Source organism: Rousettus aegyptiacus, unplaced genomic scaffold (genome assembly GCF_014176215.1).
Source record: "Rousettus aegyptiacus isolate mRouAeg1 unplaced genomic scaffold, mRouAeg1.p scaffold_m13_p_2, whole genome shotgun sequence".
Lineage (NCBI taxonomy): Eukaryota > Metazoa > Chordata > Mammalia > Chiroptera > Pteropodidae > Rousettus > Rousettus aegyptiacus.
In genome coordinates this window covers 125,737,544-125,758,831 of record NW_023416295.1, presented here as the reverse complement: position 1 = coordinate 125,758,831, position 21,288 = coordinate 125,737,544, and the positions used below count along the sequence as shown (strand labels likewise).

The following is a 21,288-nucleotide window of genomic DNA, read 5'->3' as shown; positions in this document are numbered from 1 at the left end:
TCATTATCTATGGGTTTATTTGGGGATTCTCTATTTTGTTCTCCAGAGGTATCTGTCAATTTCTGAGATAGTACCATACAATTTTAATACTCATAGTTCTATAGTTTTGATTTAATAAAGCAATTTCCTCCCCTTGTCCTTTCTCCCAAATTTGTTCTTTTAAATCAGTGGTTCTCAAGGAGGTAATTTTGCCCACCAGGGGACATTTGGCACTGTCATTTGACATTTGCCCTCCAGGAAACATTTTTGGTGCTCATAACAGATCTTCGGTGAGTAGAGGCCAGGGATGCTGCTAACATCCTACCATGTATGTGACAGCCCCCTGCAACAAAGAATTATCCAGCCCCAAATGTCAATAGTGGCAAAGCTGAGAAATTCTATTATAGATTAACGTTGTTATCAATTCATCAAGATCCAAAATAAATATAATTTGAATTCTGATTGGGATAGCATTAACTGTTTGTGTTTAATCTGTCAAAATGATAATAGAGTTTCTTCCCACTGAGGGACATTCAGTTCTGTAATAACAATACATGCCTCCTTAAAAATCACTGTTATTATGCAAAATTGGGAAGTATGTTTACAGGCAAAGCTAAAAACCTTTTTCAAAGCACATTTCTTAAAGAGATAGGAATCTACTGAAAACTATAACACAGTTTCACACATACATGTCAAATGGTTAAAAAATACATAAGTACTAGGAAAAATATGACATCTCACTTAGAGAAAGACCTGAAATTTGCCTGTAGAAGTGGGTCTCAGAAGGACTACAGCCTATGACTTATTGTAAAGTGGAAGGAGAATTTTCTGAAATGTGATGGCATGTGCCAACACCAGATATGGATAGGTGTGGCTAACTGCTTGCTCTCAGTTAAGCACAGAAGCTAAACAACAGACTTAAGCAATCTTTCTTAGCCTTAAATCTTGAAACATGATCTTTTGACTTTGAAATGTAGGTCCCTTGAGATATGGATTTATAATAAATAGCTGTTTTATATAAATTGAACTTTCCATGCAACGTATAGGTTTGTTCTTCAATTAACTTCTGTATCACTGCTGGAAATTATTTTGTGGCTTTCTCATGTGCACTCTTGGCTTTGCCAGATGGTTGAATGGAAGATGTAGTGATGGCTGAACCCACTAAATCAGCCACTAAAAGGAGCCCCTTTGCAGAATTTAGTGATTTCCAGTGAAGTTCCTCATAGATAGTGCTTTCTCTTTGATTGTTGGAAAAGTGTTCACGGCTGCTGTGTGTGTGTGTGTGTGTGTGTGTGTGTGTGTGTGTGTGTGTGTGTCCCTATGCTGCTGAGTTCAGCTGGGTGCAGTTTTCTTTGTTCACCTAGTGTTTCTGTCTTCCGATCCCCTATTTTGAATTTCCTCCTCTATTCTAGGTCTTTTCCAGTTTTCACTTTCCACCCCGAGGTCTTTATTATACAGATTAGTTTATGCTTTCCCACTAATTTCTTCTCTTCCTCCTACCTGGCAGGTCTATATCCTTCTCTGTCCAATTTGCAGGTATATTTATACATTATTGTGGTAATAGATTGACTTGATTCTGTAAAACAATTTTGCAATAAATAACAAGGCTAAAGCATGGCCCCTTGGTCACTCCTTTGTCAGATAAACACCATTACTGGTTTGATGTGCATTCTTCCAAATCTTTGCTTTTAATTTACACACTCAAAAACACACATATACTCAGAATATGTACAGTTGATTTTTTTACTTAAAAAGTATCTTATTGTTCACATTCTGCAGCATGCTTTTATTCAACAATACACTTTAACAATCTACCCATATTAATATATGTAGCTCTACCTTGTCCTTTTAACTTCTGCACAGTATTCTATTAAATTGACATGCCATTTTTTAGGTCAATGGACCTTTGTTTTCTATTTTCCATTATTATAAAGAATTCTACAATGAATGTCCTTCTATATGTCTCATTATTGATATGTGCAAATGATTCTCTAGTACATACCTAGAAATGGAATTTCTGGTCACATTTTTTGCCACATATTTATTAGTTATTTATTTAAAAATTTGAACTTAAAAAATTAATAGAAAGTACATGCATATGGTTAAAAAAAAGAATTCGATAAAAGAGGTATGCAATGAAAAGTAAGTCTTTCCCTCAGAACGTCTCTTATTTCTCCAATTCTCTTCCCCAGAAGTGATCACTACTGCTAGCTTCTTGGGAAACATAAATATTGTTTTGTGGTGCATTCTGTTATGTACCTTGTTGTTTTTATGTTGAGATGATTTCAAACATACAGAAAAGCTGCATATTTAGTATAAAAAATTATTTTTTTCCAGAATATTTGAGAACAAGTTACTAACACGATGCCACATCACCCTTGAATACATTAGCCATACTTGCCACCAACAAGATCATTCTACATAACCACAATACGGCCATCAATATCAATAAATTAACATTGTTATAGTACTACTATTAAGTCTTAGACCCTATTTGTTTTAATATTGCTTTTTGTAGGCAAAGATCCAGTTCGGAATCACATGTTGTATATAGTTGTCATATCTCAATCTCTTTCAGTCTGGAACAGTTCCTCAGTCTTTCCTTGATTTTCATGACCCAAATACTTTTGAAGATTACAGACTAGTTATTTTGTAGAATGTTCCTCAAATTGGGTGTGTCTGCTATTTTCTGATGGTTGGATTCAAGCTATCTATGCTAGGAATATCACACTGTTCTCATTTAATCCTCTCAGGTGGTACATGATTTCAATGTGTACCATTACTGACAAGGTTCACTTTCATCACTTAAATTAGGTGGTGTGTGCCAAGTTTCTCCATTGTAAAGTTACTTTATTTCCCTTGGTAATTTGGTTAGTAATTTGTGGGGAGGTAACTGTGAATCTGTACAAATATTCTATTACTCATTAACTGATTAATATCATTATGAACTCATGGCTTCCTATTTTATTCAATTGGTTATTTTATATTAACTTTAATATTTATTTTGCTGTTCAAAAATTTGGAACCTATTTAACCAGTGAGATCCCATTCAAACCAGCTTCTGGTACACACAAAAAAATGTGTGCCAAGCTTGTCTTGTGCTTTCCCTGAATTAGAACTGAAATCAGATATCTTGTTTTTGTTGTTGTTGTTTTTTAGCAGAGAATAGTATTTAGAAGTCAAGATCAGAGTGCTAGGTGTTCTCATTGTTACTGGGATATTGCTGCTCCCAGGCCATTCTCAGCAAGAGAGTTAGGGAATATATGCTTATGTTCACATGTACACACTAATATATTTACTTTTAAATATCTATCTATCTATCTATCTATCATCTATCTATCTATCTATCTATCAATCATCTATCATCTATCTATCATCTATCTATCTATCATCTATCATCAATTGTCTTTCTGTTGAAAACCTCGACTTCACACAGATATCTTTAATTTCAATCCAACAGCGCAAAGTTCATTCTAGTCTTCTTTTCCACATTTTTTACTCCTTTCTCAGTGAAAACTCTGGTTTCTATTCCTTAGTAGATTTACTTATTTGAGCAAAACCCTTGTATATAACAAATTTCCCATTGCCTTCTCTTGTATGCATATCTCCTTTACAATTCCCTTGGACTCTGACACCCCGTACCAGGCAGCTTTCCTTCATGGACTCCTTCGACCTGCTCAGGTTCTGACATTTCTTTCTGGCCATCGTGCCTCCTGTCACACATCATCACTTCCACCCAGCATGCATGCTTACCTTGCTTTAGGACTGAATTGTTCAGCAATGAGCTGGTAGAGAAGAGGAAAAAAAAACCTTGTTTTTAAAAATAGTTATTTTGTTACTAATTTTAATATCACAATTATCTATGCATTCTTATTTTTTTAAAGTAGAACATACAAAATAAAATTAAAGGCTGTTTTGATTGTCACCCCCAATTCTACTCTGCTTACTGTGTCTTCAGAAGTAACCAATTGTTACTAGTCTGGGTGTGTATCCTGAACTTAAAATAATTTTACATTCATACATATCTTCCTTCCTCCAAATTATAGATATTAATCTTTTAAATTTGACTCTCCATTTTAAGAAAAACCACTGAGACTACACTTATCCTCTTGAATGAGACTTACTGGGAGCATTAGTCAGGACTCGTTTGCCAGAGACAGAAATCCAACTCACAGTGGCTTAAGGAAAAGGAAAGCATTTTGGCTCATATAATTGGGAAATTCAAGGTGAAGAGACATTAGGCAAATGGCAACAACAGAACACAAAATCATGTGCATCTAGGCCAGCAGTTAGTGCAATTCCGCCCAGAGCAGTGGAAGTAAAAACAGCAAGAGTAGTAAGATATCCACATACTGTCAATATACAATCACATGGAAGAAGGATGTAATAAACATCTACCGAGAAGAGACTGCAAATTCTAGCTCGTATCCCACAGAACAAGTTTTTGATTTGCTGAGTGAGGCTACCACATTGTGCAATTCTTGGCAAATTGAAGGGTTCCCAGCTTTGTTGAGGAGCATTTCTTTGCAAATAGAATGGAGAAACCATTGATGAAACTCAAAGATTAACATTTTGGCACATAGTATTCTGTTCAAAAAGAAAACATTTAAGGAAGAAAACACCCAGATAAATTTCAGGACCTTAACCTGTGTCATTAGGACACTGTCTCTTTCCATCTCTTGGTTCTGCCCTCTCTGTGTTGTCATTCTCAGCCAAGCTCTCCCCTTGTGATGGTCAGGATGATTAATAAATAGGCCCACATTCTACCAGCACTGCAAGTTTCCTAATACTCCCGACATAAGTCCCAGGATTGACTCTCATTGGCTTGGCTTAGATCATAAGCCCATCTCTGAAGCAATCATTGTGAACAAGAGGTTTAAATTAATGTCCATTTTCTCCCTTTTTTTCATAGTGAAAAGATTTTTCAGCATTAGGCAGATCATTGCTCAGCTAAAGAAATCATTTTCCAGCCTCTCTTTAATCTATATGTTGCCTTACGACTAAATTCTGGGTAATGGTCTGTTAGCAGAAATTAATTGTGCAACTTACAATTTACAACCCTGAAGGAAAGGAGTATGTCCTCTTTTTCCTTATTTCCCTATTTTCCCTTTTCTGTTGGTTGGAACTAAGACTGATGATGAGTCATATAGTACCATGTGAACAAGGACAACACTTAGAAAGTAGCAACAAGGTCTAAGGAGCCAGGATTCCTGACATCTTGGAGCTGCCATACCATCCTGGATTGTTTATGTTCTGAAGAGAGAGAAATAACTATCTTAATGAAACTACGAACTAATAGTTTAGATACCTATTTTATAACCCAGTTTATTCTTGAACTATACAACTGCTAAGTACTGGTTAGGGCAGGTAATTGACCTTTTCTATCTGATTGCCTAATTTATTCATACAGTTGAGAAGGCTTCCATTTGCCACTTCCACTTGCAGGTTTGGATTCTCTCTTGTATTATAGGCATTGATTTTCAATTTTTTATTCATTATGTTTCTATTTTTATTTCTAAAGTAGCGATTTGATGAAACTTTTTGACTGAACTTTTCATTGAGATTTAGTTCACATACCATAAAATTTGCCCTTTTAAAGTGTACATTTCAGTGGTTTTTAGGTTATGCAACCATTACCACCAACTCCAGAATATTTCGTCACCCTTAAAAGAAACCTTATGCCCATCAGCAGTCATTTGCCTCATTCTCTCCTTCCATAGTCATTAGTCTACTTTTTATCACTATAGTTTTGCCTATTGTGAACATTTCATATAAATGGGATCATACAATGTGTGACATTTGTGTCTGGTTTCTTTCACTTAGCATCCATGTTGTAGCACGTATCAGTAGTTATTTCCTTTTATAGCTGAATAATATTCCATTGTATGGATATACCACATTTTAAAAATACATTCATCAATTGATAGACATTTGGATTGTTTCCACTTTTTAGCTATTATGAAAAATGCTGACATGAACATTTATGTACAAGTGTTGTGTGAACATGTTTTCAGTTCTCTTGGATATATATACCTAGGAATGTAATTGCTGGGTCATATGGTAACCTTATGTAAAACTTATAGGGAAACCGTACAATTGGTTTCCAAAGAAGTTGCACCATTTGGTGTAATTATCTTTATGTTCTAATTGGGCCAAATTTCCTAAAAGTGCATATGTTCGAAGTATTTAATATTCTTGGAAGCTAAATCATTATTTGGCTTTGGATTTCATCCCTGAGCTAGATAATAGTTAAGATGATATTTTAATATATATTCTGTGGTTTGGCATTTTTCTGTTCTGCTCTTGTGACCACAGAACCAGCTCAAACTGGTCCTATCCTGTTTCCAACAAAACCCAGAACCAAAATTTATACCACTCAGGCATAACACTATGAACCCTTAACTGCTTCCCTCCAACGGAATGAAAGGACCGGGACGTGACCCAAATATAAGCCCCAGAACCCTTTCAGAAGCTAAGGGTCTACTGTACAAGATCCGGTGCTGAAACCCCTTAAAGTCCCACCCTGAGCTGGGGATCAGAGAGACAGATTTGAGCCTGTCTCCTGTCTCCTTGCCGGTCAACTCACAATAAAAGTGTTACTGAGCAGAGTTTCACTGCCATTCATTTTAACACATTGTACAAATAAAACACCCTGCCTTTAAGTTTTTTGGAGTGCATCTTGTGTCCCAGTGTATGATCAAATTAGTGACATTCATATCTTCTTGAAAAGAAATGGCATTTTTAAAAATCTTATTTATCAGTTATTTATTGTAATATATAACTTGTGGGCATAAAACAAGAACCCTATAGTATATAATAGATTCTTCATTAAAATTTTTGCTTATTAAATATCATGTTTTGATAGTTAAATGTTGAAATCTTTAATTATAATTCTACCTGCTTTCTGTCTGTTTCTCCCCTCTTTATAAACTGTATTTTGTATCTAGCTGTTCAGATTAACTTTTTGTTGTTATTTTTATCATTATTGAGTGACCCTGTTTTTCTCCTTAATGATTTTGCTCTGAAATTTAATATTATGGTGGTAACACTTGACTTTCCTAAATTATATTCATGATAGATCTTAGACCTCCTAATTCTTGTTAGTGTCTTTTTAAATGTATCTCATTTCTGGCTAATGATTGGATATCTTAAAAATATCCCTGACAACTCTCCTTTTTATATGAGAGTTAATTCATTTACATTTAATGCTCTACTTGAGAGACATTTTACTGCCTTCCATTTTATAGCTGTTTACTCTCTCCATTTAGTTATGCAGTTTCTATAGTGGACTTTAAATTCACTTTTCTTTTAACATGTTTATAAAATAGTATGTCTAAACTATGTATTTTTCCATGTCAACATGAAACACTTAAATATAATCATTATAATATTTTTTCTGTAACTGATTATTACCTAAGCAACTTTTGGACTTTTTTCTGGAGGTGATAAAGAGCAGAGATATCTTTTCGAGTTAGTCCCCTAGCCAACCTGGAGCCTCAACTATCAATTACAGCCTGGTAGGCAGCCTGCTCAGGAAGGCTTACCTCTGATTTCAACCTTTTGCCAGGGGTTTTGGCAGTGAATACTCATCCTTCTCTCATAGGTATTTTAGTATATTTGAGGTGTAGGCATTGTGAGCTGCCCTTAAAGGCAAGGTGAATGGTTAAGATTTCTTTACTTAGCTCCAACTAAGGAAACTGATTTTCCCAGAAACCCTGCTTACCCTGAAACAAGATGTTAACTTAAAGCACATAACCTTCTCTCTCTTTTAATTTGGTGAAATTTTACATTTTATATTTCTTAGACTCTAAAATTGTTCATCTATTTTCTGCATTATTCAAACCTATTTTGTCTTTTTGTCTAAATTTTTACCTTTTTTATTGTATTGTATATTTTATGTCTAATCGGCTAGAATTTCTTTCTTATTATAAATCATTTCTTTTGTTTTGACTGTTTTATTCTACTATTTAAGATTTTTTCTAATTTTAATAATCTTGTTTATCTTTTATTTTTATAACTGTATCAGCATGCTAAACTTTGACTTTTATATCATCTTTTATGTTTTATTTTCTCTCTAATTTTAAAAGTAATTTCATCATTTAATGATCTTTTAATTTCCTTTTCTTTTATCTTTATTGTTCAAGACATTTGCTTTACTTTATAAATTTTATAATTTCTTAATCTTTTAGCTGTTTTTGTTGAGAAATCTTTTATTTTTAATTAACCATATTATTTGTTGTTAAGTAGTAGTTCTTTTTTTATTTTGTACCAAGCTTTATTGAGATATAATTGACATATAACATTATGTAGGTTTAAGGAGTACATGTGATGATTTGATACTTGTATACAATGTGAAACGATTACCACAATAATGTTAATTTGTACCCTTTGGCCAATATATCCCCATTTCCTCCATCCCCTGGCAACCATATTCTACTCTCTGTTTCTGTGAATTTTCCCTTTTTAGATTCTACATGTAAGTGAGATCATACTGTATTTGTCACTGTCAGGTTTATTTCACTTAGCATAATACCCTCAAGATCCATCTATCTTATCATAAATGGTAAGATTTCCTTCTTTTTTATAGCTAAATAATATTCCTGTGTGTGTGTGTGTGTGTGTGTGTGTGTGTGAGAGAGACACATTTCATTTGTCCATTCACCACCAATTGATAGACACTTAATTTGTTTCCATCTCTTGGCTACTGTGAATATAGGAGCGCAGATGTCTTTACACGACAGTGCTTTAATTTCCTTTAGATATATTCCCAGAAGTGGCATTGCTGGATCATATGATAGTTTTATTTTTAATTTCTGAGGGAATTTCATACTGTTTTGCAAAGTGACTGTACCAATTTACATTCTCACCAATAATGCAACAAGAGTTCCCTTTTTTTCTACATCTTTACTAATACTTGTTATCTCTTGTCTTTTTGATAATAGCCATTCTAACGGGCATGAGGTAATATCCCATTATGGTTTTTATTTGAATTTCCCTGATAATTAGTGATGTTAACTGTCTTTTCATGTCTATGGGCCATCTGTATGTCCTCTTTGGAAAAAGGTTTGTTCAAGTCTTCTGTCCATTTTTAAATCGGATTGTTTGTTTTTGTTCCTATTGAGTTGTATGAGTTTCTTATATTTTGGATATAAACTCCTTACAGAAATATGGTTTGCAAATCTTCTCTCCAATTTTATAGATTACCTTTTCATTTTGTTCATTTTTTTTTCCTCTGTAGAAACTCTTTAGTTAGTGTTTTAGTTTGTTTATTTTTGCTTTTTTTGCTTTTGCTTTTGTTTCTTTTGGTGTCATATCCAAAAAATCATTGCCGGGATCAATGTCAAAAAGCTTTTTCCCTATGTTTTAAAAAATATTTGATTTAAATATTTAAATATTTTTCAGTTACAGTTGACATACAATATGGTATTAGTTTCAGGTATGCAACATAGTTATTAGACATTTATATAACTTATGAAGCGATCACCCCCAAAAATCTAGTACCCATCTGACACCATACATAGTCATTAAAATATTACTGACTATATTCCCTATGCTATACTTTACATCTCCATGACTATTTTGAAACTACCAATTTATGCCTCTTAATTCCCCCCCCTGCTTCCTCATCTCCCCAACCCCCCCTACCATCTGGCAACCATAAAAAAGTTCTCTGTATGAGTTTGTTTCTGTTTTATTTGTTCACTTATTTTTTTTTAAGATTCCACGTATCAACAAAAGCATAAAGTGTTTATCTTTCTGTGTCTGACTTATCTCACTTAGCATAATACCCTCTAGGTCCATCTATGTTTCTCAAATGGCAAGATTTTATTTTTTTATGGCTGAGTAAAGTTCTATCGTATATATGTACCACTTTTCCCTTACCTATTCATCTATCAATGGACATAGGTTGCTTCTATATCATAGCTACTGTAAATAATGCACTGAACATATGGTTACATATGTCTTTTTGAATTAGTGTTTTGAGTATCTTCAGGTAAATACCCAGAAATGGAATCATTGGGTTCTTCTTTGTTTCTTGTTATAGCCTTTGTTTTAAAGTCTATATTGTCTGGTGCAAGTATCGTTACCCCAGCTTTCTTTATTGTTTCCATTTTCATAGAATATTTTTCCATTCCTTTACTTTCAGTCTCTGTGTGTTTTTCAATCTGAAGTGAGTCTCTTGTGGGCAGCATACATAAGGTTCTTGTATTCTTATCCATTCAGCTACTCTGTCTTTTGATTGGAGCATTTAATTCATTTACATTGAAAGTAATTGTTGATAATATGTAGTTATTGCCTTTTTATTATTTATATTTTTGATTTTTTATCTTCTTTTTCTTAAAGATGTCCCTCTAACATTTCTTGTAATACTGGTGTGGTGTTGATGCATTTCTTTAGCTTTTTCTTGTCTAGGAAACGCTTTATCTGCCCTTTGATTCTAAATGGTAGCTTTGCTGGGTAGAGTAATCTTGGTTGTAGGTTTTCATCACTTTGGATATTTAATGCAATCTCTTCTGGCCTGCAAAGTTTCTCTTGATAAATCAGCTGACAGTCTTATGGGAGCTCCTTTATAGGTAGCTAGATGTTTTTCTCTTGCTGCTTTTAAGAATCTCTCTTTGTCTTTAAACTTTGGCATTTTAATTATGATATGTCTTGGTGTGGGGCTGTTTGGGTTCATCTTGTTTGATACTCTGTACTTCTGGGCTTATATGTTTATTTTCTTGGAGAAGTTTTCCATCATTCTTTCTTCATATAAGGTTTCGATTCCTTGCTTTCTTTCTTCTCTTTCTGATACTCCTATGATGCAAATGTTGGTATGATTGATGTTATCCCAGAAGTCCCATTCAAGTGAGGACTGAACTCATTTTTTTTCATTTTCCAAGAAAGAAAAGGATTCTATTTTGAACAAGTTGCTAACTCTGAAAAAATATCTTTATTGAACTTCAGGTGCTAGTTCAGAGCTGTGTTTACCAAACTTCTGTTTATTCTAATTAGAGACCCTGTCTAAGAAAGCACTCCTTCTTTCCCTGGAGCTTGTCTGGTTGAAATCCCCACCAGCTAACTATCTGATCCTGTGCAACTCTTTGAAGTAGCTACTAAAGGGTATACAAGAGAAATCATTCCTGGTCTTTGTTGTGTACATCTCTCTTCTTTCTGCTCCTGAAACCTGATCCAACACTCCTCTGATATTCCTTAAACACTGACTTTTAATGCTCATCTTTGCCTTACCTACTCAGTTGCACCCATGTATTACTTTTTTGACTTAACACTTGATGTTAGCACCAGCCTTAGCACTCTCCTACAAATCACATGGTTCTTTTTCTGTTTGGGCAGACTCTGACATCTCAGATCAAAGCTCCTCTTGCCAAGGTCAGCCCAGGTCTCATCTAGCTGATCTGGCAGAATTGGGCATTGACAATGTCCCTATGTAGTTATACAATGACACTCCTGCTCGCACATTCTCCCTGCTTGTATTTTCCAGGCTGACTAAATATGAATGCTTAACTCTGCTCTCTACTGCAGCCATGATTTTCAGTAATTCACTCAAGCTAGTTGACTCTTGTGAATTCTGCCCCTGTGACATTAACTTGTTCTGCAAACCTGACAAACTCCCTTATCTCAAACAATTGGCTAATCTTATTTAGCTTTTGGCCCAAGGGTGCCAGGCTTGCTCATTTAAAGTCAATTCACTTAATTGGTAGCCATAATCCCTTAATCCTAAATGGCACAAAGCCAATAGCTGTGTCCTTCCAGTCCTAGGAAATTCCCAGAGTATACTCCCTGCTACTCCTTGCACTGAATGGTCAAACTGTAATCTGTGAGCATTTCTTCTGAAGTTTAATATCTTAGATTTGGAATGGACCTAGATATGAGAAAATAGATGACCTTATTTTCAAGGCAGCAGTTGCTTCTTTCTAGTTCTTTGAAGTTGAAGTGCTGACAAAGGCAAGGGTGAATTGACTGTTCGAATCTTTGTCAATATCAGTCATTTCCTAGGCTCTTATATAAGAACCAATTCTTGCTTTTAAAAATTTCATTACCAATAAGATGGGTAAGACATACATCACTTTACACTCTTTCCACTAAAATAAACTGTGTCTGTATTTGGCATTCTTTTGAGTAACTTAGACAGTCTTTACCCTGTTCTGGATCATCACTCAACTTGTGTGACTAACCATTGTTTCCCTTAGGTCATATTTCTAAGGATAGTTGTGCGGATTTAAGATGAAAGATCCTGGCCAATTGATTTCCAAACATAATTTAATACTGTTGAATGGAACGTTAGGGCTATTGTTATGAACCAATGTGTCTCAACTTTTCATTTGGCTATGAATTAGCTGAGATGTTGTTAAAATGTTGATTCTGATTCAGTATGTCTGGTGCAGGCCCTGAGATTCTGCATTTTAAAATAGATTCCCAGACAATGCTTGTGATAATAGTCTATAGAACATATTTTGAACAGCAAGGTACTAGAGTCTATAAGCAGCACCTCCCTGCTTTTCCACATGCTCAGGGCAGATGTCATGAACACATTCAAAGGCAGATTTACAGAACCTTTTGTGCATGCATTATGATTTTTGAGATTGTCTAGTAAGAAACGCAATAAATAATTACAGCTTTAGCACATAATTTGTGTCTACTCTCTACTTAAAATCTACTAGAATGATAGTAAATACCTTTTAAAATAAGACAATAAACCCAAAAGGAAAAAGAGAAACTTACAGCAAAGAAATTTTAAGAGCTAGAAAGCAAACAGACAAGTGGTAAATGATTTAGCAGAACTGGAAATATTGAATAAGAAGCCAACAGTAAGGAACCTGAGAAGCAACTCAATTTAATTGAAAAGCTTAAGAAGTGGGGCACTAGATATCTTTAGAAAGGGGGTATCTGAGAAAAGGAGAATTGTTTGAAAGCCTCCTTAGGAAACAGACAATCAGACCCCCTCTCAAATATGTACAGCAACTGTCCCTCTTATACCTGGGAAGAGTGTGTAAAACAATGAGTAACTACATGAGGCGGGGGTGAGGGGGTGGGGGGTGGGGGACGGAGGCATTTGGCACAATTGAGGGCATGTATATTGTACTGAAAATGGGACGGAGTGAAAATGTACATAATGAATGCTGAAACCCAGGGCAGCCTTCTTCCTGTATTTGTCAATCAGAATGATGGCAGCCAGACATTCTCCAGGTGGGAGACTAGAAAAGCTTCTCTGGGGAATTTGACAAATCCAAGAAGAAAAAAGGTCTAAGCACTGATACCAAGGACCCATTGAAAGAGTCCAGTCAGAGCAAAACAGTGAAGATCATAATTGACCCGTGCCAGCAATTTGCAGTTCATTAGTTACACACTCTTAAATTTGGGCAAATAATTAAGGATCAGCAGGGAATACCTTACATATGAAATTTAGAGACCAAAATGAGCTGATAGAACAAAGGAAGCAGAAAATGCAAGGGGGAAACAGACACAAAGCAATCTCAATATCTTCAGAGAGATAAGAAAAAATATTGTACACGTGAAACAAGAAGAGGTTGTTATTTAAAAAGGAACACTCAGAGAACAAAAAAGAGCTTTGGAAATTTGAATAGCACAAATGAAAACTCAATGGAAGGGCTAGAATATTAAGTGACAAGAAATCTTCCTTAAAACAAAAAGGGAAAGATGTGGAATGCAGATGTGAAAAATATAAGAAGCTCAATCTCCAAATAATAGTTCTAGAAAGAAGGCACAAAAATACTTGAGGGGTAAAATTATCGAAGAAAAATTCAGTAAGATTTTCTAGAAATGAAAGACATAAATTTTCAGATTGATAGGGCTCATGGGGTAGGTACCTGCTACGATGGGTGAAAGCAGGCACCTCACTGTGGCACATATTAGAGTGGAAGTAAAGAGCAGTGGGGAAAAAAGAAGATCCTACAGACTTCCAGAGAGAAAAGCATGATTCTTGCAAATGATCAGAATGGCAACAGAGTCCTCAAAAGCAATGATGAAAGCTAGAATTGCAGACAGCTATGCCTCACAATTTCAGAATGTAAGGACTTTCCATCTTGGGGTTCTACACCCAGCCAGTATCAACTAAATATAAACATAAAATAAGTAAAGACATTTTTAGGCATAGCAATTCTCAAAAATATTTCCCATGCAACCATCGTTAAGAAGCTACTCCAAAATGAGGGATAAACCAAAAAAGAGGAAGACACAGGATCCAGGCAATAGTGGACTAAACATACGAAAAAGGAAAAAGGAATCTCATAGTCAAAAGAAATCCCAAACTGACAGTTATGAAGCGGGCCTAGAGGAATCGGTCCAGATTGGAGAAGACCTCCTGAGGTCCAAGAAATCATTTCAGAAGATGAAATTATAGAATACCTAAAGTATTTGAACATACTGAGAAGTGATTTATAAAATTAGGGGGAGAAGAGGAAAGGTCATTTTAGTGATAAAGACATAAAAAACTGAGTTAACTTGAAAAAGAGTAATTTGCTCTAGAGAAAATAACATGTTCTGCAGAAAATCAAAAATAATTATTTGCATAGTCAGCATAATGTAAGCACTGAGTATCAATCAGGCCAACTTTCCACACAACTGAGTTGAAAGGGTGGGGGGCAATTAGGACGTACCTGGTAGATGGGGTGGGAGTAGTGGCAAAACACATCGAAGTCTCATCCCCCATAGTAAGAATGAATAGAAAATACCCAAATCAAAATCAAGCAACATAAGCATATTGTTTGCATTTGTGGAAGTAAAGACCAAAACAATCAACTAAAAGAATCCAAAGAGGTATCCTCAGTGGACTGGGAAATGGAAGGAGAGAAGGTAAAGGGGATCCTGTTGGTTTTCATGGCAACTATGAACTTACTGTCTGTGTGCACATTTAATTTTTGTAAAAATGACAATTTTATAAAAATAAAAACCACAATTTAAAAAGGAATGAGAAAAAGAAGGGTTCTCTTATTTCTATAAGCAATCATCTGTTGCAAAGCTGTAGTTTGGGGGAAATATGAAAAGTATAAAGAAGAAAATAAAAGGCACAAGAATTTCACCACCCAAAGATAATTGTTGTTAAGATATCAGTTGTTAAGATTCATTGTATTTTCTCCCAGCCAATCATTTAACCTAAAACTTGTTGCATGAGCTGAGAACCTGCTATGTGCCAGGTATTATGCTAAGGTGCTAAGAACATAGAGGCAAAGATACAGTCCCCACCTTTAATTCTATTACAGGTTAGACTTACACTGGTAGAGATTGTGAGTCCCAGGCCTGGCGGGTCCCAGATCTGGCTGTTTTCCAGGCTCGTGGCTTGGAATAGGACCCTGGATTTAGAATGTTATATTAGTGTAGTAGGGCACCTGCACATAAAATATGTAAACATAATTCAGCTTATTGTATCACACATGTGTGTCTGATGCCACTATTGTACTCGGATATGTGTGGAGCCCATGTGGTCCCCTGATGACAGAGGTTAAAGCAACATGGAGTTTTAATTGCCTAGAGAAGTCTCCCTCCTTCATTTCTTATTAACAAACTAACACTGCAGTTATGAAACAATCTTTGTAGCTCCAGAAGTTCTAGAAAGAGAATAAACTTTGCCAAGGCCAGTAATACACATTTAAAATGAAACACGTTACAGGAAAATGAGGAATTGACCAGATTTAATTCTTATTGTATACTTGCTACCAGCAAAAAAAAAAAAGTGAAGTATAATAAGTGCTTCCAGACCTTACTTTGGCTAACATAACGAAGAGTGACCTAGTCATCCTTGGTGTGACTTCAGTATAAAGCTGAGGAAACTCAGTGACTTGGTGACCTCAGATGGTTTATTTCTCCCAATTTTATAATCTTAATAAGAAAATTAAATTCTGCACACTTTAAAGCAATTTGAGTAAAAAAAAAAAAAAGCTATAATTTCTTCTTTTAGACCAATTTGATGAAGGAAAAAAATTAAACAAAACAAACAGGTGAGAAAAGGTTTTGCACCTTTGAGAGATGTTGGTTAGTGTTGTGCTCCCGTCTCTTTAGTTTACTTATGCTGCAGTTGCAATCCTGTCTCAAGCCAGGAGATGGGCAGCTTCCCACAGTGGTTCAGGACACGTCTCTGGTGTTCCAACCTCAGCTTGTCTCTTACTCAGTTCCTTATTTGTAGAATGGGAATATTAATAACAGCAAAGCATTGTTAAGGAAGATTAAATTAGTATTTGTAATGTACATAGACCAGTGTGTCCAGCACCTAATAAGTGCTATGTAAGCATTTCTTGATTAATATAAAGAAATCCTGTCTGAATGGGCTTAAATAAATGTCTATGCCCTTTACCACTTATAAAAGATTATAGACTTAAGAGTTAGTTAAGCATTTCTTTCATTCTTCATGTAATTTTCTTAACAAGGTGCTGGTTGGTTTTCTTTCCTACCTGATTCAGGAGAAGCTACTCCACAATTATTATCTTTCTATATTTCAGACACAGTTTTAATCATTTTGTGAATCATCTCATTTAATCTTCACAACAACCCATTTTACAGTTAAGGAAACCAAGGCATTGAGAAATTAAGTTACTTGCCCAAGGTTACATAGTCGGTAAGTGGTGGAGCCTGGGTTCAATCCTAGACAAGATGGTTCCAGGATACCTCTTCTTTGGCTACCTTCTCCTAGGCTCCACGTTATTCACCACCTCTCTGTCAGAACCCTGTCATACCCTGTTTGTTGCAGTGTGTCAAGTGCATGCAAAAACTGTACACACATCACATTTCAGGACTGCTTTCTTGCCCTGAAGAAACTCAGGATTTTCTCAAAATACATCAGCATGATACTAGTAAACCATCTCTAGGGTAGGGTTACTTCTAATATGACTTACCTCACATTCAGAGAATAATACAACTTCTAATATTATTCCCAAATTCTGAGATCATCTCCCCACTTAGAGCCAATAGGCTGCCTTATGCACCAACTAGGGATTTCAACATTTATGAAGTGATAATATATGATTGTGGTGATTTGCCAAAGAAGAAAGAAAAGAAGAAAGGGAGGCCTCTATGGTTGAATTAAATCTGGCTAATTGCCAGTGATTATTTATTCAAGCAACTTTAAAACTTTGTACTTACCTTGTTTTATTTGCTTTGACAAAGAAAAAACAGTATAATCTGTTGTCACAAGAATGACCTTAGAATTGTGACCCTTGAATCAGACAGACATAGATTTGACAGAATCTAAACAGATGTCATTTAAATATCTGTAAGACTTGAAAGGAAGAATATGAAAACAATTCAGCTTTGACTATAACTGGAAATGATTTCTTGGATTCAATCAGTTGATGAAGCAGTGTGGATGAGGGTTGCAGGCTTCAATCAGACTTGAAAATTAGAGGTGGCACACTTATATAAACTCAGGGTCAAAGGGATTGTGTAAGATAGGAATAGGGACATTAAAAGAGTCTTCTAGTAATACTTGTCTTCCATCTTTGTGGGAAAACTCATCCTAGATGTTGTTGAAATAAACTTCTAGGCCTAAAGTGGAGCTGCTACTACCTGGGGTGTTATGTCAGCAAACCGAACTTTTGAATTCCTATAAATGCTTGACTAGAAACACAGTGTATCCAGCCAGCCAATCCCCAAACATCATGCCAACTCTGGATGTTACATTTAATTTTTTGTTTCTTCATCTTTTCAAGTAAGATTAGATATGCAACCCCAGCCAACTATGCTCTGTTTTGGCTTTGGAACTTCTAACTTTCTACAAAACTCACCTTTGCCCAAAATCCCTGAGAAGAGTGCTCCACTGCTTATGAGACACTGTATTCTCCCAATCTATGGATTGTTTTCTCTGAATAAATAACATCAAACACATTACTAAATTTTTTTAGTTTTTTCATTTGACAAGATCTATAGCTATAAATATTTTTATCCCAACCAAAGTCTCAGGTCTATATACAACTTCACTTACCCTAAAGGGTAATGACAAATTACTTGGGAGAAAATAATTTCCTCCTGTGTGGGTAAATGTCTGGGGAAATTTAGAATTAAGTATAGAGATGGCCAAGTAAACAAAACCCTGAATTGATGTTATTTTGAATTAAAATTGGAAATCCTCTATAGCTGAATAGTATTTTAAGTACTTGAAATATGTAAAAAAATTTGGCATATTAAAGAACAATTTAGCATAATAGACTAACGAATCCACCTTATAGTTCCAGTTTTAAAATGTTTAATGAGTATTTGTTAGATTTGTGATTTTAAGATAAAAGAAAAAGAAAATTATGCTAAATTCAAAAATTATACTAGAAAGTTTAAGGTAACTTGACTTTGTCATATTTATATGTCGTTATTTGGTTTATAAGGCTTATTTAAGGTTTGTTTATTAGTCGCAATTAATGTACTTTAAAAAAGTTTAATGTTAAATTGCTAATGCAGTTTAAACTTTTCAAAGGAGTTTAATCAAACTTCCCCTTAAAAACTGATAAAATCGGGTAACTTATGGATAAAATGAGGTCTATAAAATGAACAAATTATTAAAGAACATGTTTTAATTGCAACTTTAGTAAATCAAATATTAATTTTAATAATCGAAGTAGACTGAGAAATCTTTTCTATTCATAAATGCCTTGCTCAGGAACCCACACACACTTACATACACACACATGCAAACCTCCTTTAACATCTATCTTATGAAACGGGCCTTGAGTTCCAAGAGATTCTGGATACTGATCTAACTTCCACATGAAACATATAACTCAATAGAAAATTAAGCAAAAGGTGAGAATACTCACTTTACAAAAGAGAAGAGCATCGATAAACATATGAGAAGAAATTTAGCCTTCTCGGTGTGTTTAAAGAAATATCAAGTAGAAGAAGAATGACTGCAATGACTAAGTGAATTGTTTGCTTGGTTTTGTTTTAATGTAAGTGTCCAGGGTTAGCAAGAACTTGGGGACCTGGGCACTCATACACTGACAGTGGTGGCTAAGAGCAATTTGGTAGCTCATAAAAAATATTAAGCCCACATAAATTATGCATACCCATTGGACCAGTATTTTTATTCTCAAAATTTTATCCTAAGGTAATAATGAAATAACAACGTAAGCATTTAACCACCTTGCAGTAATGTAGATAATTGCTAAAAATTGGAAAGAAAGAAGCCAACGAAGAATAAATAAAATGTGGCATATTGATACAATAAACTACTTAATCTAAATATGACATAAAGTATATTTAGTCATTAAATATGTATAAAGAGAAAAAATATCATATGAACACTCTGACCTATTTTTTAAAGTGTATATATGCATAAAGAAAAGTCTGCATGTATGGTCAGAAAAACATTAACAGTAGTCATCGCTGAGTGGTAGAATTATGCTCATTATTATTTCCTCCTTTTTTGTTATGCATGTGTTCTAATGTCTTACAATGAGCATATATTGCTTATATAATAAGGAAAAATAAAAAGGTACGTCATGCATGTGTGTGTGTGCATTTGCTTGTTTGTTCATTGTTTAAAGAAAGATGAGACCTCAGGGTTTCATCTAGCAGGTTAGGTTTACTAAATGTATAATTGAGCACCCTCTTTGATATCTCTGCAGAAACAACATAAATAACATTGCTATAAGGGGCAAATATGCCTGACAAATGGACCTTTCTTTCAGGAAGCAAATAATTAATAACATTATCGAACATTCCAATGAGCAGGGCATAGTGCAAAGGGTGGGATATAGAAATGAAAACAGCGTACCTGCCTTTAAGGAGCACAGAGTGTGTGGAGAAAGAGCATCAGGCATAATGATATTAAAGGATGGTAAGCATGCAAGCTTTGGGAGTTGAGGACAGGCATCTCACATGAAAGGGATCCAGGGAAGGCTTCCCGGAGGATGCTTAAAGGGAGCCTTGAATAATTAATAGGAATTGTTTGTGGACAGAAGATGTGGAGGACATTCCAGGTTGTGCTTTCCCCTTTTAGAAATGTCTAGGATAGGTTTCAAGCTCGAAAACATAAACTGAAAGGTGAGGTTGATTCTAACCTGAGCCGCAGATCCCCCTGATGGAAACAGGACTCTCTAATCTCTCCAGGTTCCCATCTATAATGTTTTTAAAAACAAATAAATAATACAAAAACAACAAACATCTAATCATGTTTGTGGATTTGTAAACAACTCTGGTTTAACTGGAATTAGAAGAGTGCAGTAATTAGACAACGTGCATATATAACAATTGAGCAGATAAAATTACCTGAACTTTTAAAAGCATACCCCAAGGATCCATTTTAAAAATTTGGGGATTATCCTTTGGTGGGGAATTGCCTTAGAGAAAAAAAGTAGAGCTAAAAATATAAAGGGTGGAGGACACGAGGACTGTTCTATTTAAAACTGTCATTTATCCCAAGTTTATCATGATGCCCTGCTCTGAGGAAAACTCTTCACTGACGTTCTTTTTAATTCTCAAAACGACTCTGAAAAGCAAGATATAATTATCCTCATCTTACCATTACATGCAGTGACATCCGGCTGACAGTCTGGGAAGAGGAAGTGTCATGAGCCCTCATGAAATGGCACAAGTAGCCACGTAGTTGCAACATGAGCAGGCAATGTGGAGGGACCAGTCCTCCTTGACTGACGGCAGTGACACTTGTATTTATTTGTTCATGATCAAAGTGTAGAATGTCATCCAGAGACAAAAGTTCAATGACATGCTTGAGACAAATTTGGCTCAGATCAGGGCTATTGGCTGTGTGACTTTGGACAAGTTATTTAACCTCTATGAGTCTATTTCCTTTTTTACAAAACATAAGAAATGATACCTTATAAGCTTTAAAGGAGATAATGTATATTAATATATGTATATAAGGGCTTGGCACATAGAAAGAGCTCAATAAATGTTGATTTCTATTTTATTTTTTTCTCCTATTTTATCGTAGCCTTTCAAACATAGGACAGTGAAAAAGTTAGTGACATGACACTTACTTTAAGGTATTCTTCTCTTTTACTGGAAAGTCAAAAATATATCGCCATTGGCAGGTTAGAATGAGTCTGTTGTAAACATTTCCCTTGTACCTTTGTTACTTACGTTACAGCTCAGTCATTCACATTTAATTTTCCACAAATGATATGAAAACCAATCTGACACCCCTTGCCCCACCACCCATACTCTGTTGGCTGTGGATGTCTCATCCATTCTCTGCTCCTTGGGTCATACAAGAACCTTGAACACTGAAGGAAAGGTGTAGTCTACGATTTTCTACTCCCAGCAGGAATGTTAAAATGGAAGCCATTTATTTTAAAACTGAAAATCAGAAACTGGAAATGTTGGGTTGACTCTTCAAGTGTACTCAAG

General features: G+C 35.1%; 1 long non-coding RNA gene across 1 annotated transcript; it reads right to left on the bottom strand.

Moving 5' to 3' along the window:
• On the bottom strand, nt 1-20,529 carry LOC118613850. Its single transcript, XR_004955966.1, has 4 exons — nt 20,441-20,529; nt 15,955-16,109; nt 15,212-15,290; nt 1-3,764 (listed from the first exon to the last, which is right to left on the bottom strand). It is a non-coding gene; the product is annotated as an uncharacterized LOC118613850 (long non-coding RNA).
• Nucleotides 20,530-21,288: the final 759 nt, after the last annotated feature.